Here is a 25,711-nt window from a genome sequence, read left to right as displayed (position 1 = left end):
GGTGGCTCTCAGGCCTTCTGCTGGGGAAGTGGGATTTGGGGAACTTGTGCTGCTCCAGCCCTGTCCTCAGGATGGGGGCAGGAGGGAGGGTTGGTCCCCAGAGCACGGGCAGTGCTCTGGGAGAGGAAGAGAGGGAAGGAGGGCCCAGGGCAGGGGTATCAGCTACGTCCACACCACATTGCCCCCCTCCAGACAGGAGGTTCAGCTCGGATCATGGTTGGGACTGGTGCAAATCCTTTCTTCCTGTCAGACATTGGTTCCTGCCTCTGAATCATGGCCACCATGGACTCTATGTCCCTTCTACTTCTCATCCTCTTTGGCCCTGATCTCAGTTTGCGAAGCTGGAGATGTGGTGAAGGGAACAGAGGGGACAGAGGCTTGGACTGGATGCATGGGTCAGGTTTTAAATTAGGCACTGTGGAGGTAGAAGGAAGAGAATGGGCAAATGCAGAGAGGTTTGAAAGTGCGTGACGTTTATTCATTCACTCAGCAGACATTGTTTGAGCCCTCACTTGTGGGGCCTTTTCTTAGCTGCTCTGGATAGAGGGGTGTATAATCCATGCTACTCAGGGGCTCAAAGTTTAATAGGGCGACAGATGAGAAGATAAGGATGGCACCTGTGGCAAGCGTGGCAGAGAGAAACGCTGTGGGAGGGAAGGAACCAGGAGGCAGAAGGGTGGGAAACTCTCCTCTCTCAGGGAAGAGACAGGTTCAAACCTCCCACTCACCGGGGGGAAGTAACTGCTTGCTATGTAGAGGTTTCAAGATGTTGGCCCACGGACCAAATTCCAGCCTGGATCTATTTTATCTGGCCCCGTAAAATATGTTAAAATGATAATAAGCTTCCAACGATAAAAACACAGAGATTTTGTACAGAAACCTGGAATTCTGCTCTTGAAGACCCAGCAGTATGGGCTGCTTTCCCAGGTAACAAGGGTCAGCTGGAGCCGAGCCGAGGTTGCCCCTGAGGGAACGGGCTCCCTGGCCCCCAGTGTCTGCCTTGCGCTGCTGTGTCCCCTGCCTGCAAGCGCTATTAGTTTCCTTCACCTTCCTGACTGGGCTGCCGTCTGAGTTGTGACTGCTGTTCCTGTGAGCCCTGGGCGCTGGCTCCATTCTGGGCTGGGGGACGGAGGTCTGCCACAGGCCCCCACGCCCTGGCAGCCACTTTGTGCCTCTGACCATCATAAACACTATCCGCGGCCAGGTTGGAAAGATGGGAAGCATCCTTCCAGGCCCAAAGACTCCCCCTTGGCAGGTGCAGAAGCCAATTCAAATTGTTTTCCTTTTCTTATTTGCTCATCTGAAAAGTCCTCCCAGATCCCCCCTTCTTATTAACAACCTGTACGTCACGCTGTGCTTAAAGTTCAGGGCGCCCTAGGATACGGAGCTGCAATTAATCTCCGTCCCCGAGTTCTAGAACACTTAGAGCAATTATAATTTACTGTCGGAAAACCAATTTGGGGAAGCGGTGGTGTTCTCACCCCTGATCAGGGCTCCACCAAATGCCACTTCCTGTCCATGTGCTGCCTGCCGGGAGAGCAAGGCCTTGAGTCCCTGCACTTCTGGGAGGTGACGCCGAGTGGAGAAGGGTGGGGAGAGAAGAGGGAGTGGGTGAGCGCCCACAGGGGGCTCTGCCTTGCAGGACTACCGTCAGCACTGCCTCTGAGCTGGTATTTTCTCCTGGCTGCAGGCACCTCTTATTTCCCAGCTTACTTCCATTTTACAACCATTGTCCGTGCTCTTCCATGTCCCAAAGCTGCTTGGTTGGGCAGACGCCACAGCCCATTTCCTCTCTTCTGCCCCCATCCCCTTCCTCAGCCGCTGTCCCTGTTCCCTGGGCTGCACTCAAGCTCTCAGCTCCTTAGACAGAAGTTCCCTTCTTTCTCCTCATTGCTTTTTCGCTCAAGGCCAGATTGTCATATCATCAAAATCACTCTCAGATGACTGGGTCCGATGGACTCACCAGCCACGTTTCCAATTATCATTCAGGGCATGAGAGTCAAATGGCCCGGCTCACGTGGAAATGCACTTCCACACAGGTCAGGCGCACCCCTGGCTGGATGCGGCCGTGTGTTTATGGGCCTGTCTGCCCTGTCACCCGTGCCATCTGTAGCCAGGAGCCATGTCCCATTTGTCCACTGGCCCCAGGACACGGCAAGAGGCCTCCCACAGGGAGGGCATGTCGTGTCCACAGAGATGGCTAGCTTAACAGAAATGTGCGTAAACAGTAATCCGTGTGCAAATAGAAATAGCCACAGGGGAACAAGCTGATAATGGTCTTCCTTCCTTCCTTCCTTCCTTCCTTCCTTCCTTCATTCAACCTATTTTGACCAGCACCAGCACCTGTGCTCAATCTTGGGGATATTGAAGTGAATATATCTTTGTTTCTCATTCCAACTTAAAAGTATCCATAAAACAACGTGTGATAAGTGCCCTCCTAGAGGTTCATTTAAGGTGTTACAGGGGCACACGGGAGGGGCCCCTGACTGTCTGGTGTTAGGAAAGCATCCTAGAGGAGATGACTCTTGAGTAAGGCCTAGATTATAGTGTGCCTGTCTCCTGCACTACACCTGAAAGTGGTTCTAAGTTTATACGTTTATGTGTTTGTGTCCCCAGCCTCCCTTTAAAAAAGGAACATTGTTTTAGCTACCCTTGAATTCTCACCATCTAGAACAGTGCCTGGCCCATGGGATAATGTGCTCGGTAGATGTTCATTGGATGAATGAGTGAACGAGCATTTTCCAGGTAAGGAAGGTGGGGAAGGGCACGCCAGGTGGAAGGAGCATGGATTGCTAGAAGGATGTAGGGCTGGCAGGTTAGTATTGGGGCTGACAGCCTGGAGAGCAGGGTTGGAAGGAAGGGTAGGGAACACCAGGGGAGTAGAGGGGCAGAGACACAGAGAGCAGGCTTCCAGGGGTCACACTTGGGTTTGAACTTTCACCAACACCTCAGCACAACTCATAGCCAGACACAAAGGCCCGGTCCCCCATCAAGGTCTGGACTCGGGCCCCTTCCCCTTATGTGTGCTGCCTGGTCCTCACTGGGGCCTTGCGGGGAGGCCAGTGCAGCCCAGGACTGCCTGGGCCTCGGTCAAGAAGAGCTAAGGATCCTGGGAGGTGGCTGTGCCCTGAGGGCCTGTAACCATAGTTCCCAGGCCTTTTATTTGCCCAGATCCTAGGGTTATGGCAAGGGTCAGCTTGCTGGAGACTCTCAGCCCCTCAGGTAGGGTGGAGGCCACCACTGCATTGCAGCCCTGCAGAGGTGCCCCGCACAGAGTAGGTGCTCCACAGCTACTGGACAAATGAGCGGATGGTTTAGAGCCCCAGGAACCGCCAGTGCCCAGTCTCCAGAGGCCCATGAGCAGTTAGATAAATACTTCCTGAGAACCTACCAAGAGGCAGCGGTAGTCTGGTGGCCAGGGCCACCCTGGTGACTGGTGTGGATCTGGTCCTGGCCCTGGGGAGTGCACAGAGGGGGAGGCAGACAGAGAAGGGGAGCACAGCCCTATACACCCCCATGGCTGGAGAACCTATAGCTGCCCCGGTAGCTGGGCAGTGATCCTCTGCCTGGGGCTCCCCGGGGGGCTTTCGGAGGCCCTCACTCGGCTTCTCCTTGCCCTTGTCTTGTCTTCCTGCAGCTCCCATTCCCCCTCCAAGGCCTGGCTCAAACAGCACCTCTTCTAGGAAGTCCTCCCTCACCCCCTTTCCAACTAGGCTTTCCCTTAAACCAGTTCTCACTGTTCTCATCCGCTGTACTTGGGGGCTCTGTGCTTATGGAGCGTCTACTGGGTCCAAGGCTGTGTGCTTGGTGGATGTTTGTTGAGTGAATGCCTGACCTGTCAGCACTGGAGAGAACATTCTTCTCTCCTTCATGGAAAGTGCAGACCGGGAATTGAAGGACTTGGCCCTGTTCGGTGGGCCCTGGCACATAGCAGAGGCACTGCTTTGCTAACATTAGAGCACTTCTGAATGTGCATGGATACTGCTCAGCCCTGGGTTTGCATGATCTCATTTTATTCTTCCCACAGCCCTGTGATGTGAGGTACTGTGATCATCGTTGTTAGACAAACATGTAAAAGTGGAGGCTCAGTGGCTCAGAAAGGCCAAGACATGGGCCAGAGGTCACACAGGTCTAGCACGGTCCTAAGACGGATGGCTTCGCCTGTGTGTTTGGTTAAGGAGAAGCCTGTGTCCGGCCGAAGGGGACAGAAGAAATGCCGCATCACATTCCAAATACTAAAAGCATCCCCACCTGGGGGACTGTGGACGTGCCCAGGCCCTGCTGTAGCTCCCACAGAGTGCTCCCTGGGTGGTGCCTTCTCTTGCGGCTTCTCTGGCTCTGGGGGACTGAGTCACAGGCAGGGCCTCCAATTTGTGCTGCTCTCCCCGCATGCCCTGTGTGTGGGTCAGTCTAGGTCATCTGGCTGCCATGCTCGCCGAGGTCAGGGAGTGGGCCTGGGCACCCAGCAGGTGCTTACTAAAGACAGGTGGCTCGGTCATGTCCTTTATGAAGATTGTCAACCCCCATACACAGCCACCTGCATTTTCCCCTTAGGGCTGATTGTTTATCCATTGCCCACTAGAACCAGTGTCCTTCCTAGACGGCCACCAGTCTGCCTGGCCAGTGGGGAAGGCCGGAAGCCGAGGGCTCATGTCTCAGCACTGCCACTGACTGGCCGTGGGACTTTGCCTCTGGGGTCCTCAGATGCCCCAGCTATGAGTGGAAATAATCAGATGTGCCCTTCGGGGTATGGTGAGGGCTGGAGGAAATGCAGGTGTAACTCTGTGTCTGTTTTGGCTGAGCTGCCTGAGGCTGAGGACCAAGCAAGCGATGCTAAGTACCCTCCCATTCCAAAGGGGGCGCTAGACCAGCTGGCTGGGCTTCAAGGGAGCCAGGTGACAGCAACTCACATATAGAAGGGCTAAAGAAGGGGTCTAAAGAAGAGTTCCCTTGGAGGGAAGTGTGGGAGTGCAGGGGTGTTTGTCCTGCCCCTCTCCCCTCTGGCCTAGTGAGAGACTTTCAAGGAGGGTGTGTTAGTCGGGGTCCTCCAGAGAAACAAAACCGATAGGATATCTATATCCGTGTCTATCTGTATCTTTCTCTCTCTCTCTAGATATATCTATATATCTATCTATATACATATATATGTAGAGAGAGCTCTATCTATCTAGAGAGATATAAAAAAAGATTTAATATGGGAATTGGCTCACGTGATTATGGAGTCTGAGCTATTCCACGATATGCTGTCTTCAAACTGGAGACCCAGGAAAGCTGGTGGTATAATTTAGTTAGAATCTGAAGACCTGAGAATTGGGGGGAGGGGTGCTGATGTAAGTCCTGGAGCCCAAAAGGCCCAACAACCTGGAGCTCTGATGTCCAAGGGCAGAAGAAGAGGGATGTCCCAGCTCAAGAAGAGAGAGGGAATTCGCCCTTCCTCTGCCTTTTTGTTCTATTCCAGTCCTCAAGGGATCGCGTGATGCCCACCCACACCGGTGAGGAGGGATCTTCTTTACTCAATCTACTGATTCAAATGCTAATCTCTTCTGGAAACACCATCACAGACACACCCAGAAATATTGTTTTACCAGCCATCGGGGCATTCCTTAACCCAGTCTAGTTGACACATAAAATTAATTATCACAGAGGGCTTGGCAAGGGTGCCCCAAAGTTTCGGAAGTATAATGATAAGCATATCTGCAAGGGAGCAGCTGGGTGTGAAGCAACAGAAGGGGCAGTGAGGCATGTACGGAGGGAAGCTGCCTTCTCTCACCGGCAAGGGAACAGGTGAGCACCTGTGTTCTAGGCCGGCTGTGGAACTCTTCCAAAGAAGCAGGCCCAGAGGGCAGCATGGCCTCCAGAGGGCCCTCAGATGCCCAAGGCTGAGGAAGGATCTGGAGGTGATGATGCAGAGCTCCCGCCAGGGGACTCATCTGAGAACTTGTGACAGCCCCAGTGAGAAGGAGCTGGATCTTCCCCACCCACCCAGAGAGGACAGCACCAGGTCCAAGGTGCCCTGCTCCAGGAGGCTGGGCAGCCTGTTTTTGATCCCCTTTTCCTCTGCGCCTCACCCCAAGAGGTCAGAATCCGAGGTCGTGCATTGGAGGAGGAGGGCAGAGGTCACAGGAGAGGGGACCTCCTCCCTCAAGGCCAGCGGCATCCAGCCCCACTGGTGGAGGGGGGGACAGGCCGGAAAGGGGGTTTGAGTGTGGTCTTAACTGGACTGGAGATTCTAATTAGTGAAATAAGATTCTTTTTGGTTACTCAAGTGACCAGATGACTTTTTATTATCCAAGAGTAACAGGAAAAAGCATGGGACCAACCTGTTGAGATTTCGTTCAACTCAGGGAAAGAATCACGCCGACCACGTAGGTTTAAATTTTGATATTTTGTACCTCACGACTTTCTTTGCATTACTTTTGATTTTTAAAAATATTGCATTAAAATGTGATTTATCTTGATTACTGGGATCTTTGGTGCCTTCCTATATTTTGTTCCCAAGGCCACAAGTGCCTCCCTTGCCTCCCCCTGCCCCCAGCCCTGGAGGGGAGGAAAATTAAGGGTATTCCCAGCTTGCACCCTGTGGAGTTTAGCAGGTTCGTTCTAACGCTTAACAAGGATAATACTCTAGCCTGGTGTGCAGCAAAGCAGTGGTAGTACTAGTGATGATGATGACGTTGAAGATGACGACAGCAAATGCTTACATAGTGCTTTCTGACTAACCTGTATGGAAGATACCATCTTATCTTCATTTTACAGGAAAGAAAAGTGAGGCTGAGAGAGGTTAGTCAAACTACCTAAGGTCACACAGCAGATACGTGGCAGATCTGGGATCTAAACCCAAACAGTCCAGCTCCAGAGCCCATATGCTATCTCTTATACACAAGTGCCTCCCTGAGACATAGTGCCCTTGTTTGGTGTCCTCAGATGCTGCCTGGACTTAAAATCAGAGGCTGGTGGTTCCACTGCAGTTGCTTTCCCAGTTTGCTCTCGTTGGAAATTGATGGTGGAAACCCAACCTGCAACTGGAGCCTGGTTTTATCCCCCCAGCCTCTGCCTGTGGACAGTTCAGCTCTGTGGTATGTAGCGCCAGCCCTCGTCTACCTCCTGGCTCCCAGAGCGCCCCTCCCTGGGTGGCAGAGGCTGAGCCGAGGGCAGGCTCTGGAGCTGGAGACCAAGGCAGCAGCCCGACAAGAGTGATGTCCAAGCTGTGTTGATTTGCAGATGGAAATTTACATACATAATGTAATTTGGACCAATTGAATTCTCGATTAAGATGGAATCACTTGACAAGCAACGCATACTCTGGCGGGTGACCGAGGACACAAGAGGCCCTTGAGATGCCTGTAGCGAAAACATGCTTTTGTTTTTGAAGGAGATGGCCATTTCCAAATTCCTCATTTTAACGACCTCCTCTCCTAAGCCCCCCACTTCCCTCCAGGTCACAGCTGGGATCTGTTGAGATGAAAAACTTTATGGGCAATTAGTGTTTGAATCTGAGGCCAGTAAGCATGTCCGTGGGTGCAGCTGGCGGGATGAGGGGCCAGGACACCCCCTCCACCTGGGGATGCTGTGGGCCTGGGTCTTGGGTCTGAGCTATATAACCTCACACCTATACCAAGTGAGGAAGTGGTGCTGGGTGCATACTGGGGCCATGGGGAGGGGAGAAAAGAGGCTCCCTTGGGGTCACAGGGTTCTGGATTTGAATCCTCATAACCACTTCCTGCTCCGTGACCTTAGGCCCATGTTCATTTCTCTGAGCCTCAATTTCATCATCTGTGAAGTGAGGAGAATGTTCCACCATAAGCTGTGACGACTGTAGTGGGAAAGAAATGTGATAACATTAGAACCTCTAAATTCCTTCAACAATGTTAATTGCAATAATGAAGGGTGACTAAAGCATTGCCATTATGCACAAAACTCTCTGTTCTAGTCCTTATTTTCAGATCTATTAACATAGTAAATTCCTTGCTGCCTCAGGGCCTTTGCACAGGTCATTCTGCCTGTAATCCTGTTCCTCCCTGCTGCATCCCTTTTGCCTGGCAGACCTCTTCTCCTCTTTCCTCAAGCTTTGGCCTAAATTGGCCTTCCCAGGGACTTTTGTCTCCACCCGCAGCCCAGCCTAAGTCTTCCCACTCTATGTTTTGAATGTACCTTTTCCTCTTACACAGTTGTAACTCAGTGTTGTAATTATTCATGTCACGTCAGTGCCCACACCATGCTCTAAGCTCCATCAAGACAAGGACTGTGTTTGCCTTATTCACTGCTGGAATAGACAGCAGTGTCTGGTCCAAAGTAGACATTCAAAAAATAGGTGCTGTTTATTGGAAAAACACACTCTTTCCCCTTTTTCACCCGGCTAATTCCTGCTAATCCTTTAGGTCTCATCGTACATGTCCCTTCCTCCAGGAAGCCTTCCCAGATGCCCCTGATGTGAGTTAGGTGCCCTTGCCATGTGGTGCTACTGCAGGCCCCAGGATTTGCCTTCCTACAGGATGGCCCCTGGATTGTCACTGTTCATTTACTGATCTCTGTCCTGTACTATACAATAAGTTTCCAAGGTTAGGGCTGGTGTCTTGTTCACTGGGGCATCCCTAGCACCTAGCTCAGGGTTTGGCATACGGCTTATCATGGAATAAACAAATCGCAGAGCACCCAGTCTGGGCAGAGAGCCCACACCGCCTCACATTGTGGCTGTGGACAGCTAAGATCCAACGCAGAGGTTTAAATAAAGGGAGTGATGAGTCCTGCTGAGAGATGGGGCAGGGCTCTCTAAGCTTCTGTGGGAAATCTGAGCATGGTCGCCAGGCACAGGAAAGACCCATGCCAGATGAAGCAGGGCTACCCAAGTCTAAGGAGAGCAGAGTATTGGGTTTCTTCAGGCTTCCTGGCCGAAGCAGACTGAGCTGAAGGCTGGGGGTGGGTGGTGGTACTTGGGACTGATTGATAAGCTGGAGAGAGGGGCCTGGGTTAAAGAGGAGCATCTGGGTGGGGTAGCTGAGAGCCCCTCATTGTGCCCAGGACTGGCCTCCAGGAGATACCTCCTGGGTGCCTTTATCCCACAGGGTCACCAGACCTGCAGAGGGAGGGGCAGCAGCTGGTGGTGATAGTAGCTCCTTGCCACCCCTCCCTCTCACACCCCAGGTTAGCAGCCACGAAGATTCTGGTTTCAGGGTTGTCTCTTAGCAACTGGCACCCGGAGTGGCTGCACTGTCAGGCTGGGGTAGCAGGGTGCTCACAGGACAGGGAGGCTGGTGCCAGCTGCTCCCAGCCTTGCCGTCCTTCTCCTGTGCGAGGCCCCCTCCCGAGGGGTCTGGGTGGCAGTGTGGAGCCCTTGGGGTCCTGCTGGGCTGCCCTGTTCCCATAATCCCTTGGACTGCTGCTGCATCACCCAGGGGCTCTTCTTGCCTCAGTTGCCCCACTGCATTCTTTCCTCGGTCTCCTCAGGGCAAAGAGTCTTCACGAGCCCAGGGGACAGAAGCATTTTGCACACAGTAGGCACTTAATAAATGCTTGTTGAAACCCTCTTTGGAATCCTGAAGCTGCCGTCCTTCACACTTGCTTTCCCGGCCATCTGACTGGGTCAGCCTACAGTCCACGTAGGAACCTAGTAAAAACTCTCAGTAGCCGAGTACAGAGAACAGAGCCCTGTGGCCCTCAACTAGACACTTTCTTCTACTTGTCGCTGTGAACCCATGTTCAGCAGAGTTCTGGAGTTTCACAGGTTATTGGATAATAACTTGTGCCCAACCCTGTGGCAATAGAGCTCACATCTTTCTGCCTTTTCTAGAATAAAGGGTGGGCTAAGTAGGACACCACCACTCAGGAAACCTTTGGGTCCTGTTGATTTGCTCTTCTCTCCCAGAGCCTCCTGCTACCTTCCATGGGTCATGGTGTGGGGCTCCTCCTAGAGCTGATCACATGTGCCACCGACCTCTGTGAAAGACTGGTTACATGCTGGCCTTGGGACGGGTACCTTGGTCCATTTTCCAAGGGATACATCTGGGAGAGGAGACAAAGGGAGGGCACAGAGCAGGAGGGCTGCTGGGCTGTTCCCGTCTGTCTGTTGTTCATGCTACTCCGGCCCGCCCGAAACTGGCCTCCTCTTCTTCCCATCCATGCCCCCTCCTCTCCTGAGGCTGTGAGCTCCCCCTGGTCAAGCAGGGCAATCTGTGGCTTAGGTTTCCACTGACCTGTGTTACAGTGAGAGCTGCCACCCAGCTCCCCCGTGGAGCCGGCATGTCCCTTCCCCTCTCCGGGCCTCTGCCCCACTTTATAAAATGAAATACTCTGAGGTTGATGATATCTAAATGGGTGTTCGGGTGTAAGACGCCCTGCACACAAATGAATGTGCATTCTCAGCCCAGCTCAGCCACAAACTGTGGGCGTCAGGAAAGTCCCCTCTTCTCTGGCCTTTAGCATCCTCAACTCTAAGGTTCTGGGGTGGGTGGATGGGTGGGTGGGGAAGTGTGTGCAATAAGCTTTAAGGACACTTCTCACTGTTCCTTTTTTGGATTCTATGTATCCTAATATGAGTGACTTAGAAAAAAACTATTTAAAGAAGAATCCCTGAAAATCACTATGCTGTAAGATTTGATTTCTCAGAAATGATCAGGGAGAATGTGGGACGCCTCAAGGTGGTGTGTGTGTGTGTGTGTGTGTGTGTGTGTGTGTGTGTGTCTGTGTGTGGGTTTTTTTTTTTTTCTTGTTTTACACTCCAGTGAATCCATCTTTGCAGAGAGTATGAAATGAAAAGCTGGCACCTTGCAGTAAAATCAGAACTGGCATCATTGCCCTTAAAAATAATTTTTTAAACACAAAAAGGAAGCCTCAGAAAAATTATGACCAGCTGCCTGCTGGATTCACCCTGCCGAGGAAGCACCTTGTGACACAGTTTACGACCCTGAGGATTATGGCGGTCTCTATGCTATCATCTTAATTGCAGGAACAGGGCTGCAGCCAGCAGGCTCCCCCGAGCCCCCGTGCTCCGGCCCACATGACATGCCTGGCTCTCCATCTGCCAAATTTTTTTCTCCACTCTACCTCTCCAAATTACTTTCTGGAGACTACAAGTTTACTGGCTACTGCTGATTGTTTTCTGTTTGATTTTTTTTCTTTCTTTCTTTCCTAAAATGGCATTGTGGAAACCCAAAGAGTGGTGGGGAGAGGAGGGCAATTCATTCTTCTGCCTAGAGTCTACTCCCCAGGTTGCAAGAGCGTTGGAGAGGGGAACCCTGTCTTTCCGGGCCACGAGCTGGTGAAAATTATGATGGTGTCTGAATGTTTTGGGATCATTGGCCACACCAGGATTTGAACCTCAGCCTTGAGACCAAGGGAGCCCCCAGCATCTCGGGAGCCCAGCATCTTTGGGCGGGAAGGGATGGAGGAGTGTTTCTGGCCTAAGACATCACTGGGCACATGTGCTGGGTGTGGTGTATGCTTCCAGAGATATTGCTTGGAGAGGAACTAAGAGAGGAGGATGCCCGAAGCTCTGGTCTTGAAACCCAACTTCTAGGTCTGAGCCCCATCTGCACACCTTACTTGCTGTATGACCTTGAGAGATTTACCTTCTCTCTCTGGGTCTCAGTTCCCCACTTGTAAATTTGGACTTGGGATTTGAGCTGGGATTGCAAACTAGTGGCATTGAGATTTAGCCTGCAGCAGTTGTTTTGTTTGGCCTGAATTGTTCTTTTAAACCAGGAAATATCATATTTTTTAAAAATCCAAATTAAAATACAAAGACTTATTTAAAAAAGCTTCATGTTCCCCCGTGGCAAAAAAATGGCTAGACCTAGAAATCGACAAGCTGATCTTAAATTCATCTGGGTCAAGAGACCCAAAAGAGCCAAAGCAATCTTGAAGGAGGACAAAGTCACAGGACACACACTTCCTGATTTCAAAAGTTACTACAAAACTATAGTAATTAAAACAATGTGGTAGTAGCACAAGGATAGACATATAGATCAATGGGATAGAACTGAGAGTCCAGAAATAAGCCCTCATGTTCATAGTCAAGGGTGCCATTTTCAACTAGGGTGCCAAGATAATAAGATGGGGAAAGGGTAGTCTTTTCAACAAATGGTGATGGGACAACTGGATATCCACAAGCAAAAGAATGAATTTGGACCCCTACCTCATACGACATATAAAAATTAAGTCAAAATAGATCAATGACCAAATCTAAGAGCTTCAACTATAGAAGTCTTAGAAGAAAAGGTAGGTATAAACCTTCATGACCTTGGATTTGGCAATGGTTTCTTAGATACGACACCAAAGGCATAAGTGACCACGCCCCCCACAATTAGATAAATTGTATTTCATGAAAATTAAAACTGTTGTGCTGCAATGATACCATCAAGAATGTGAAAAGACAACTCACAAAATGCGAAAGATACTTGCGGATCATGTATCTGATGAGGGACTTGTAATCAGAGTATATAAACAAATCTTACAACCCAATAATAAGATAACTCAATTTAAAATGGGCAAAAAAATCTTAATGGACATTTCTTTAAAGAAGATATATAAACAGCCAATAAACACATGAAGATGTTCAACGTTTTTAGTCATTAGGGAAATGCAAATCAAAATCCTAATGAGATACTACTTCATGTCAACTAGGATGGCGATAATCAAAAAGACATAAAATAACAAGTGTTGAGGATGTGGAGAAATAGGAACTCTTCTTCATTGCTGGTGGAATGTAAAACAGGCAGCCACCTTGGAATGTAACATGTCTCCACACCCATGTTTATGCTCTTCCCCTCCCCTTCCCTGGAGTGTTTTACTTCCCCATACTCCCTAGTGAGACACTTGTGTCCACAGGCTCAGCAGTTGGGTTTATGGGTTCCACTGCACCCTTATGGGTTTAGAGTCAGTGTGTGTGTGTGTGTGTGTGTGTGTGTGTGTGTGTGTGAGAGAGAGAGAGAGAGAGAGAGAGAGAGAGAGAGAGAGAGATCTGGAACAAATGAGAGGGGAGGCGGCATTGGGCCAGAGGAATGATCTCTGATTTAGGAGCTAAGAAAGTCTCCCAAACTTCCTCTAGACCACAAACCCAAATGCCTAAACAGGCCAGGCAGGTCTTGGTCATTAGCGAAGCAGCGGGGTTTGATGGGCAACAGCGAGTAGTGGAGTCTATAGCAAACTAGGGAGCATAGGCTCTGTCTAAATGGGAAGCTGCTATTATTTCCTCCCCGTTGATGCTTTGTGAGAAAGTGCCAGAAAGGCTTGATGTTTTAATTTTTCAGGAGGAACTGGAAATCTATATTTGTCTATAAAATGTACGGATCTTAAAAAGCATTGCACAGGACAAATAGAGTTGTGTGATGCTTTTAAAATTTTCAGGTACTGGTCTAGACTACTTGAGGCCTCTTCTCTAGGTGAGGCCACCGGGCATTGGAGGGTCTGAGAACTGGCCTGAACCCAAAGGTACCAGCCTGTTACTCTGGGCACCTGAGCTTCCCTCCTGGACCCTCCTTGCTGAGGAATAGCAATGACCGGAAGGATGGTAGGCAAGAGTGAAGCCAAGATAAGGTTCCAGATGATGTGGGTTTTGAGAAAGAGAGAGAGAGAGAAAGAGAAGGGGGGGAGGATATTGAAATGGAATGGAATGATGTGAAGTTGATCTATGTGTGGTGGAAAGAGCACCAACTGGGTTAGGGGTCAAGGGCCCTGTGCCCTCCAATTGGTTAAACTCCAGGTGTTGGGACACAGAGGTAGGTAAGCCATACTTCCTGTCCTATGGTAGGCCTAGTCTCTTATGGTAGAATCGGATGGAAACCAATCCTTATCTTATATGCCTGTGTAGTATCCTGGTTGTTGCACCATATTCAAGGGCTGCCTACCAAGGAGGGAGCCACCTGTGCTGCCTAGGGCCTGGAAGGAGATGGCTCACCATGGAGAAAGGAGGGGACGTTTGAGCTGGGTATAGAAGACTGATCCTGTCATCTAGATAAAGACAAGTAGGAGGAGTATTTTAGGCCTGAAGCTATCAAGGCATGTGAAGGCAGGGTCTTCTGGAGTAGTAGTGGGCTTTGTCCAGAGCCGTTGTATTGTGTGGGGTGGAGATGTGTATGAAGAGAATCATGGTGGGAGATGAGACCAGAAAGGAACTTGGATCAGATCATAAATGACCTCAGTACTGGGTAAAGGGCTCACCAGTGAAATCATAGGGGTGGGGAGGAGCCATGGCAGGTTTTGAAGTCAGAAAGAGCCATGATATATTCATCCATTCATTCATCAAATATATTTTGAGCACTGAGGACTCAGATGTAAGCAAAGCATACCAACTCCTGCCTTCATGGAGTTTTTCGTCTGGGGCAGGGGGAGACGAAAATTAATACAAGAATCACCCAAACTCGTTCATCAATTAAGACTATAATAAGAGCAGTGAAGAAAGAGGCGAGGATGCTGTGACTAAGAGCTGGGAGTGAGGAGGGAGGGGGAGCAGAGGAGGCTGGAAACCCAGGCTGGGTAGACTCAGCCTTGCATACGGGTTTAGATTTTCTTCCAGGTGCCCAATGCCTTTGTACTGCTTTACCCAGGGCAGGACTCAGCTACGACCTTGCTGGGAATGCTGGGCATGCCTCCCACCCCCCAGCCCCCAGCCTCCCCCTCCCGGCCTCTGAGTCTTGGATTTCACAACTGTACAATGAACAGGCCACCTCCAAGGCCCCATACAATCTCTCCAATCTTCTCCCTCCCCACTGCTGGCCCCCAGCTCGTTGTCTTAGAAGACGCAGCAGAGTCAATGTCAGTTTCACACGCTGGCTTCTCCCCCTTGTCTCCCTGCCTTCTACTTTGGAAGCTCCCTCTGGCCTCCCGGCTGCTTCTACCCTTTATCGGCTCAGCCTGGAGGGTAGGAGGGTGACACTGAGGTGTCCTCCTGATTGCTGAGGCACAGATCTTGCTGAGGAATGCTCCCCGCACCCTGAGGGCTGAGGAGAGCTTATGTGTTCAGGGGGCCCGGGGAGGCTGGGGCCTGGCTGTGGCCTGGATACTTGTCTAGAATTGAACCTGACAGGGTGTGGGCCACCTGGTGGGGTGGCCAGAAAATTGGCCTGGAGCCAGGGTCCTGGGTTCTAGCTTTGGTCTCATCCTTGATTCACTGTGTGCCCTGGGTAGTCATGGCCCCCTCAGCCTCAGTTTCCTCAACTGGTAAGATGAAATAGTTGTTCCAGAGAAGTAGTTTTTATTAATAATCTGGAACTCCCTTTTCTTTGAGGAAAATCTTATGTCCTATCCTGATGTATTGATATAAACCAGATGGAAGCAAAGTCACTTAGCTTTTTGTGATGGCTGAGGGTCTGGGGCCCTGCCCACACAACTGGTCTGACCCCAGGGAGCCCTGGGGTAGACGACCCGGACCGTGTGGTCTCCAGACATGTTGTAATGATGGAGCTGAAGGAGACTCCTGCAACCTTTACAGGGCTGAAAGTGCCGGGGCTCCGTACCCCGACTGGATGGGTGAGGCTGGGGAGGTCCAGGAGGAGAATAACCCACTGCCGCCCCTGGCCCTCTGCACTTGGTCTGGGGCACACAGTCTGGAGGGGCGTCTGGGAGTCAAGAGAAGGCTCTCTCCACCCATGTGTCTCCCTGACTCTGCAGGGAATGTTCCGGTTTGTTTGGGCCCAGTCCTGCTTACTTGCTCCCTGGGCCTCCTTTCGCAGAGGCACCAAGCTTCCTTCTCCCCACCCCCACCCGGCTTGCTGGAATGCAGAGGGGAGAACAGCCCAGGCTGAGGCAATGTCTTGAATTATTTTGCAAACACGTTGGGTTCAGCAAAGCCCCACATACATCTTGTCCCCAGCACCCTCTCCCTGGATGTGTGAGCCCATATGTTCCCGGGCAAATGCGCTCCGTCTGCTCGGGCTGCATTTGCAATTAGCTCATCCGGATGCTGTTCTCTAATAGCCCTTTGATGTCCAACGAGCCTCCTAAGCCTGTGTGTTTTCCTTTCCTTTGAAGCAGGACATCGTGTTTTGCCAGAAGTCAATGAAACACCATAGTAGAACAGAACGGTTTAATTCCCTCCTCAGATACAGGGCTGAGGGAGTTCAAACGGACTTCCGCCCACGCCTGCTCCCCGCATCGGCCTGTCAGATGCCCACCTCAGAGGCCTGGTGGAGGCCGCGACCCCTGGAGGCTGGACCTTCCGAGGAGGCTCTGACCACCTTCACCAGGTAATAGCCCAAACCACCTGGCAGCCTTGGCCCGCCCTTGAGCCTTGGGGCTCCTTCCCTGACTGCACGTCGATTTGCCCATGACCCTGACTCCTTGGTTGGCTCTCACCTTGATTGGCTATTTCCTCTGACATGGACCAGGCACAGGGCTCTGGCCTGGCCCGAGTTCCCCTTTCAGGCTCTGGTGCCCTCTGCACTCCGGTTGGGCTACTTTTGGCTTCAGAACTCCTGTCTCAGCCCTGACAGCTTTTGGTGACCTCACGTATTAAGTGTCTAAGGGAACATGCCCCCAGGGCTGGCTGGGGCCTCAGAGTCAGGCCTGACCCCGAGCGGCCTGGTCTTCCCGTGCTGGTTCTCGTACAGGTGTGAGCACCTGTGTCTCACATGCTGAGTCCATCTGCTGCTGCGGGAAATTCAGAGTCCTGCAAACTTCCCTTCCTTGGTGTTTTGGGAGTTGCTAAGGGTGCGGTTCCTTCCTGCATTTTTTGACGCAACCATCACTGCTGCTCACTAGGCCTGCTAACCAAGCCTTCACTGGGGACCTCCAGCCATACCAGTGCCTGCTGGACTGGGCCGGACCAGTTCTCCTGGCAGAGTGCTGCTTCCTCGTAGCTGGACATGCCCAAACCCGATGCTGGGAGCTGTCCTGGGACCCCCAGAAGACATCCCGGTCCCCCTTATTATCTGCTGCCTGGTTCAGAGCTGGGAGGCTTGGACACAGACCCCTGCACGTTCCTTGTGAAATTAGAAGAAGCATATTCCCTGCCTTGGCGTCATATTGGCTGAGGGGTAGAGAGTTCCATGCAGGGGATTTGAATCCCAGTGAGTTATTCATTCATTGATTAATTCACTCACCAAAACTTGGTTGAGTTCCTATTAGGTGCCTCACCCCATCTGCCCTCATGGGGCTTATACTCTAGTGGTGGGTACACCCCATTGCACAAATAAACAGGAGGTGTTTATTACTGGACAGGAGAGAGCAAAGCTAGGATGAAAATATGACAGGGAGCGACCAGAGGCCAGTGTAGGTAGCGTGGTCAAGAACTTCTTTGAGGAAGTGACATTTAAGCTGAGACTTGGATGATGAATAAGAGCCAGCCATGCAAAGCTCCAGAGGGAGAGCGTTTCCAGAGGAGGAAGGAGCGGTGCAGAGGCCGGGGCTGAGGATAAGTCTGGTAGGTTCAGGATCAGAATAGGGCTGGTGTGGCTGAAGCATGGTGAGTGAGAGGGGCAAACAAGATGGGAGATGGTGTGGAGAACTTGGGGGCTGCCAATCACAGACTAGGATGAGAGGTCAGATTTGATTCCAGTGGGAAGGAAAATCCTAGGAGGGCTTGATGACCAGAGAGACCGGGTCAGATACAACCAGGGCATTATCATTTCACTTTTTGAAGCCTCAGTTTTCTCATCCGTAAAATGGGCATAATAATATCTCCTCCATAGGGTGGAATAATGAATGAGGAGACAGTAGAAGAATAAAACTAGATCATGAATTATGTGCTGAGATGAATTGTAACAACTGAAGGTAACTCTTCTTTTTCAGTTTCCAGGAAACCAGGATGAAAACAGAACAGGTTACCTAGTGGTAGGAATCACCCAGCTCAACAGGGGAGGCCATTTCTAGCCCTAAGTTTAGAAAGGCATTTACCCCTGAAGGCTTAGATGCCCTATCCCTTATTTTCTACATCATTCCTACGCTCCTGAGACATCCTGATCATCTTTGGCCACTGGTTGGTTTAGGACGGACCTGGGGAGATGGAAATAGGACCCAGGCTACTCCTGGCTTAGCTGTAAATTGCAGACTTACCTATAGATTTGGAATAGCTGCCAGTGAACTACTGCCCTCAGCTTTATCTCCCATGGTCTGTGCCCTGGTCAGGGGCTGGTAAGAGGGCCTGGTAACTATCCAGAGAGTCTGGACTGAACCTGGCTCCAGGCACTGGTGTTTACTTCCTCCGGGTTTTCTTATTTGAAACCCACGACTTGTAAATAATCTATGGGTTGTTGGTAAAGATGGAGCAACTTATGATGGTAACAGAGTCGCTGTTGGATGGTAGTCTGACTCCTGCCATGGTTTGCCCTTTATGAGCTGTATGATTGGGGAAAATCACGTTAACCTCCTGGGCTACAGTGTTCCAGTCTGTCACACAGGATCGGGATCTCTTTCGGGAGGGCTGTCGTGAAATCAAAGCTAATGCCCCATCAGGCCTGGCCATGACAGAGCTCTACACCCCATTCTTTTTATTCACGAACGTAGCTGCAGTTGCAGAACCACAGCCAAATTGTGAATAGCCTTGTTGGTTCCAAGGAAAATCAATTGTTGAATAAGTCTAGATCTTGGTCGGCCAGGTGATGTTTCAGGTAACTGGCAAATGGCTTGAAAAAATGAATGGCTTTAAGGCAACTCCAGACAGCCTTCCCAGGTCCTCCCAGCAGAAGCAGAGGCAGTGGAAGCCCATCCCTATATCTGTGGCTGGGAACCGGGCAGGGAGCCCAGGGGGCAGACACGTGGTTGACTCCTCTCCAGGCCACTTACAGCTGAGGGCACGGGGCCCAGCACAAGTAGATGCTCAACATTCAAACACGAGTCTGTTTACTGCTAGATTCCAATGGTTTTAAGCAAGGCGTGGCTGGGCCTTTAAAAATAAACAAATCAAACGTGCCAATATGCTTTGACAATCTCCTCATTCATGCCTTTTGCTTGGTCCTCTTCTACTGGACCCACTGCTTAGATACTGTCCTTTACTTGCACCCCCTAACACATTCATAGACACTCATACACGTTCTCGCACCCTCACTCACACGCACCCACACACACCCCGCAAGTGTACTCAGAGAACAGCGCTGCAGAGGGACTAAGGGCTCCATTCGAGCACCTGGAGTTTGATCCTGGTTCTAGCACGCCATTGCTATGGGACCCTGGGCAAGTAACTTAACCCCTTTGAGCCCCGTCTGCAAAATGAAGAGAAAAATAACATGCGTAACTCCTGTTGTCAAGAAAGGCATGTAAAGCGGTCAGCGTGGCACCTGGCAGGTAGGAAGTCCTCAGTAAACGCTAGCTATTCATCCTGCAGTGTCCCCACGTGCACTTACACACCAGCACTCGAGAAAAAGCACATCGAAACACGCAGCGAAGAATCGGGGCTTTTCGCCTCTGTGAGCCACTGGGCCAGGAGACAACCAGGGTCTGGGCCCGGTTGTGGCTGGAGGGTGCTGGGCCTCGCTCTTGGTCTCGGGTCGGGGTATGGCCTGCTGGGGCCGTGCTGGGCAGGGAGTAGCAAAGGTTTCTATCTGGGAAGAAACGGATGGGAGCCAACAATGGCCTCTCATCCTCTTGTCAGAAGGCTGTGGAATTAAAGCCACCTGGCTTTTGTCTCTATCAAGTGGTCTTTTATATGGAGAGATAACAAAGGACAATTAATATAGCAACTGGAGCAACGTTTGATGCCCTGGTAATTTCTCTGCCTTACAATTATCGAACAATCAGGGTTTTCCAGGCTCCCAATTAAATCACAGTCGGAAACAGAGACAGGCAGAAAGTGGACATTGCAGCTAGAGGCCACACTGACCCAAGGAAGGACAGCGATCTGGGACTCCAAGGGAATGCCCGGGGTGGGCGTGGTGGCAGAAAGAAGGGTCTGGGTTGAAAAATGAGCCTCCCACCTGGGCGGCAGCTGGACCAGCCTGGGAGCAGAGCAGATGCCCTTGCTGATGGAAGGTCTGGGAGGGAGCATCTGGCCCCCGACGCTGGCACACACCTCGGAAAAGCAGGCTCTTGGCACGCCTGCTTGCCAGGGTGTGCCAGCCTGGGATCAGGAGCCGGCCCTGTGCTCCATCTGGGGGAATTGGCATTAGCAGAGGCTGGTCCTCTAACTCACAGAGGGGTCGCCTCTGTGCTCATGTAGGCACCAGCCTATTGCACCTCTGAGCTTCCTCCAAGGGCAAAGCACCCGATGATTCAGGTTTAAGTAGCATCAGAGAGAAAGGTCGGTTCTCCCCGAGAAGGCCAGTTCGCTGCCTGGAGCACCCATCGTGATGGGCCCTCCCCAGCTGCTCTGTATCAGGACAGCTGTTCAGGCTGCTCACAGCTAGGTGCACCTGCCCTGGCTTCAGTCCCCCATTTTGGAAACTGGTCCTCAAAATTCTCCTCTTCCTCATTCATTGTTAATGTAGCCTCTACTTATTCAGCCCCGCTGAGGCGCCGGGCTAGGAACACCACTCACATTCCCTTATGTGAGCCCTGCAACAACCCTTATGAAGTACTTACTATTGTGTCTGCCTTATGGAAGAGAGAATAGTTTTCCCTGAGGGTACATTACTTACCTACAGCTATGTTTGCTCATAAATGGCACAAACAGAATTCAGACCTATATCTACCTGACTTCAAAGATATAGCCTTAACCACTGGACCACACGGCCTCCCCTTGATTGTTGCAAAATAGATGGGAGCCAAGCTGGTGGCCCAAAGCACAGTCAGCTCACACAGCAGGAAGGGTGTTTGGAGTGCCGCCCCTGGCCTGGCCACTGCTGTCACCATGCCATCCCTTGGGAAACCTTTAACTATGCCTGTGTCTTTGTGTCACCTGCTTTATACTCAGAGTCCTGAGTGGGACCATCCTGTTGGCCAATTCTAAACCCCATTCTCCTGTCCTGGAAGCTGAGAAAAGAAATGTCCACTTCCTGGACAATATGAGAGATTTTGAACCCCTGCACCCCACATACTTTGGGCCTCTCTCAAATAGAAATTGGGTTTGGAGGCTGGGAACCAAAAAGAAAAAGTACATTTGTCTAGTTCAGATTCCTAAGAAACGTCATCCCCATCCCCACCCCTTAACACATGGGAAACATGCTGGGATTGATTTGGGATATCTGTGGTCTTGTAGGGGGAGGTGGAAGCACATGCCACATAGCCTCCATCTGAGACCCCATCTTCCTACTTTCCTTTATGGATGGAGATGTTGGGGCCCAGAGAGGTTAATATACCTGCAGAAGGTCACACAGCTGCTTAGTGACATTATAATTATAAATAAAAATTCCACCCGTGTATACCATCTTGGGGTGGCTGGTCTAAATCAGTGAATGTTGTATGAAAGGACTTTTCCTCCTTTCCTCCATCCCTTTCTCTCTGCTTATGTTAACTAGCAAGCCCTATGATAAATGCTCTGGGGATACAGGTAAGTACGAAACCTGATCTCTGAGCTCAGGGAGCTATCCAAGGACTCCCAGGATTCAGGAGGGGTGAGCAGAGGATGCCAAGAGCAAGCTCTGCTGGTTTAGACAATGACTTGGGTCTCCTCATCCTCTTGCTTGAGGCCAGGGGACGTCTGAGCTATAAGAAGGCCTCATAAATTTGTAAGGAAGAATGATGGCAATTTCTCAAGGCTGATTAGGGACAGAGTTGCTGGCAGAAGGTCCATGGGGTGGCACATGGCCCACCTTTGGGCCATGCTGGGGATACGCCAGTCCTTGTCCCACAGAGAAGATCTCTGTTTCCTTGTCTGTGAAGTGAAGACCATGGTCAGACTTCTTTTACAGTGTTTTTTCATGAGGATTAAGTGGTGTATGGTGATTAGAGAGCTTTGTAAACGGTGAAGTGCGCGCACACTTGTTACTAACATTTTGTGAAGCTGGAGGTCCAAGGATGCCAGCTCCTCTGAGACTGATGGAAGTTTGGAGGCCCTGGGGCTCTAAGAAGGCCTGGATTTTAACTCCAAATCTGCCTGGTTTTGCTGCTCTAAGGCAAGAACCTAGAGGAAAGCAAGTGGCATCATGGAGCCATGGAAGAGCCTCAGATGGGAGCCTGTGATCTGGGCCTCATCCCAGGCTGCCTGGCTATGGAACCTTGGGCCAGTCTCTGCTGATTCTTAGGTCTCAGTTTCCTCAACTGTGAAATGAGGCAAAGGTGGAGGGACCACAGGGATGGGTGAAACAATAGAGTAGTCAAGAGCTCAGGGTCTGAGCTGAGGCCTGAGTTCCAATCCCAGCGTCACCACATGTGAGACATGCAAATTGCTTGACCTCCTCCTTCTCCCTCCTGGACCTCAGTTTCCTTATCTTTATAGTGGTGGAATAACAGCACGTCTCCCACGAGGTTACTGTAAGCCTGCAAAGGGCCAGTATGTGGCAAATACCGAGGATGGTTCCAGTGGTGAGTGCCGAACCCCCAAGCAGTTTTGTCACTGCCACAGATTTCTTCTTCTTCAGACATGCTCTTGTTCTATGGATAGGGATGGAATGTTTTACGGGGGAGCAAAGTGCCCTAGAATAGATGAGCCAGGACACGGCGCCCAGGGGAGGGTGACAGTGGGGGGCAAACTGCAGCAGCTTGTTTACTTGGCATTAGCCCACTGACACCCCGCCTCCCTCGAAAGCCAGACAGAGCCTCTAAACTTATTCACCTTCGGAGGACGTTGGGAGGCTCATGCTTAGATTTCTGAATTCCTTCCTCCTGGAAAGCCCCCGGCAGCCTCCATGCCAAAGCTGCTCCTGGGGATTAGGGGTGAGCGACGGCCCAGCACTGTGGGGGTTAATGGCTCCTGGTCGATGTGGGGTGGGGTGCACGCTCGCTGATGCAGAGACAGCGGGTGAAGGGTACTTTATTACCATGTATGACTGGTTCCGCAGCTGCTTCAGCATCTGCCCGTGCGCACGCAGAAGCTAGTAAGCGATTCGCTCTATTTTGCCCCTGAGTGTGCCTCCCGAGGAGGGAAATTATTGATTTTTAACACCAGACACATAAACTCGAAGCTATTCCCTGTATTCTTTGGTCCCCGGCGGTACCCTGGTGGGCAAGGTTGGCTCAGTCATCAGACACACACACAGCAGAACCAGGTGGTCATCACCTTGCCACCACGAGGTGGAGGAACCTTGGTGTTCTCTGAGCTGGTCCTGCTGAGTGAGGTGCCAGCCCTCCGGACCCGCCCTCATCCCAGTCCACTGCCTTTCCCGAGCTTGTGGGGAATGGACTGCTGAGCGATTGAAGGAAGTGAGGTCCAGGTCCGGGAGAGAGGGTGTCGGTTCTGGGGAGTAGAAGTGAGCACTGGACGTGATTCTGACCTCTGAGACGGGACAGCTCTAGGGCTGTGGTCATCACTTTATCTCCTCCAAGCCCACAGTTTACATCTGTAAAGTGAGGGTTAAATGGCCACTGTGTGTGAACCCATAGAAGATGGGTGGACAAGCTTCCTGGGTATTAACCATGGCTCTCACCGTGACCCAGGGCATCTGTAGTGCGTGTGTTAACACGCTACAGCATCGAGCATCCCTGGGCTATCAGGCTCGGTGGAGACTTCCCTAGCTGCAGGCCTATCTGCTCATTTTCCAGGTGGGAAAACTGAGGCCCAGGGAAGGTGAGTTACAATGAATCTTCTTGTTTCCTGTCTCAATCTCCATCCACCCTCAAATCAAACACCCAAAACGTTTTCTTCTATTTTCTTATCTGTTTTGTAAAGTGTCTAAATATATTTCGCTTTTATAATTAGAAAAAAAAAAAACTGTTACAATAATGCAAATCCATTGCCATTTTTTTCTTTTCAAGAAAAGGCAGAAAAGTAAATGTCTCAAGGACATTTGAAGAAGGCACAAAGTTTGGCAAATATCAATTACATCAAGCTTATGATCTATATGATTTTAAAGAAATTTTAGTGATCTTTTCCTGTGGTTTGCAGAAGAAACCAAAACTCCTCAACCCAACGTCCAAAGCCTCTTCCTGTCTGTTCTTAACCACCCATTTCCCAATCCCATCTGTACTCACACATTCTCTGCTCAAAGCAGCCCCCTGCCTGCTTCCTCTCCCTCCAACCCCACATGCCATTCTTCCAGCTCCCAGCTACTACCTCTGAACTTCCTTCTTTTAATTAAAAAAGAAAACATTTTTTTTTCAGCAATAAAGTCATTCCCTCACCTCACTCAAAAAGTCTAGAGGTAGGCAGGGGTTTAATGATGGAGTCAAGGGCCAGGCTCTCTTTCTGCTCCAACATCCTCAGCATGCTGCAAGTATGCCCTCATATTTATTGCTTCATGGTCGCAAAATTGCTGCCACAGCCCCAAGCATCAGCTCTGCGCTCAAGGCAAAAAAGGGAGCAGGGCAGCACTGGCAAATCTCTCTGTCGTCAAAAAGTGAAAGCTTGGGCTTCCCTGGTGGCGCAGTGGTCGAGAGTCTGCCTGCCGATGCAGGGGACACGGGTTCGTGCCCCGGTCCGGGAAGATCCCACATGCCGTGGAGCGGCTGGGCCCGTGAGCCGTGGCCGCTGAGCCTGCACGTCCGGAGACTGTGCTCCGCAACAGGAGAGGCCACAATAGTGAGAGGTCCGTGTACCACAAAAAAAAAAGAAAGCTTTCCCAGAAGCCCCAAGCTGACTTTCTGAAATGTCCCGTTGGCTGGAACGCATCATGTGACCACTTCTAGTTGCAAGGTAGTCTGGGAAAGTAAACATCAGCCAGAAGGGAATATCATTACTTGATTGGTCCGGACAAACCATGATTCATCTCTAGGGGTAGGGCACACTGTCATTCTGAACAAGATTGAAGTTTTGATAGCAAAGAAGTAGAAAATGGCTTTTGGGGAGGCGTTTTCTGGTGACTTCCTGGGCACCGTGTTTTGTGACTGAAAGCCTTGATGTTCTTCATCTTACCCGCATCCACATGGGTAATTCTATCTAATGACCCACCAAGCCATTGATTCTCAATTTATCATGAGAGCCTGATACTTCCCAGGTCAATCTCCTGAGTTCCAAAGCCCTCATCCAGCCTCGGCCATAGGCACCCACTCTTCCTTGCCCACTGCAGGGCAGGTCCACATCCGGATCCCTCATCCCTAGTCTTATTCTCTGACTTCAACCTCCCATCTCTCCAGATCTTTTCACCCTCTACTCCTGTTTTTATTTTATATTAGTTAGTTAGCTTGACTCTCTCCAGCCCTCCTATCCTCTAGCCCAGGGTTGCAAATTCTTTCTTAAAGGGTCAGATAGTATTTTAGGCTTTGTGGGCTATACAGTCTCTGTTGTAACTACTCAACTCTGCCCTTGTAACACAAAAGCAGCCAGAGACGCTGCATAAATAATGGACATGGTTGTGTCTAATAAAACTTTATTTACCAAGCAGGCAGTGGGTTGGGTTTGGCCTCAGGACATGGTTTTCTGATCCTTGCCTTCAATGGGCTGTCTCACCTAGACTCCTTGGACTATTGCTTCCACCCTTCTCTTCGGGCCCCTTGGTATCTTTACCCCCATACTATTCATTGTGATATAGCCGATCTTTAATGAGAGTTCTGGGTGTCAAGTTCTAGGCTAATTGCTTTATCTACAAGGTGGAAAACATTAATCCTATTTGCCTGATGGGGCTCAGAGTTGCACTGTAGAGAGTGCGCTCCAGACCCCCACCATAGAACAACACTCTCCCTTGCTCCTTCCCCCACGGGTGGCCTCCTCCTGCCAGATGTGACAGGGTCTGCAGAAGTCCTTAGGCTGCTGTGAACTGATGGAGTGCTCTAGACGTTCACCTGAGCCTCTGGACCCCTCCATGTTCATGGCCCA

General features: G+C 50.8%; 1 long non-coding RNA gene across 1 annotated transcript in view; it reads left to right on the top strand.

Annotated features, from left to right (window-relative positions):
* The window catches only part of LOC116741441, a 211,798-nt gene that overhangs the window by 162,032 nt on the left and 24,055 nt on the right, over window positions 1-25,711 (top strand). Inside the window, exon 3 of the long non-coding RNA XR_004346156.1 lies at window positions 16,035-16,178. This is a non-coding gene — a long non-coding RNA (uncharacterized LOC116741441). The remainder of the gene's footprint in view (window positions 1-16,034; window positions 16,179-25,711) is intronic.

The sequence above is a fragment of the Phocoena sinus genome, chromosome 16 (genome assembly GCF_008692025.1).
Source record: "Phocoena sinus isolate mPhoSin1 chromosome 16, mPhoSin1.pri, whole genome shotgun sequence".
NCBI classification, from domain to species: domain Eukaryota; kingdom Metazoa; phylum Chordata; class Mammalia; order Artiodactyla; family Phocoenidae; genus Phocoena; species Phocoena sinus.
The sequence above is the reverse complement of the archived record's forward strand: the minus strand, read 5'-3'. Positions and strand labels throughout refer to the sequence as shown.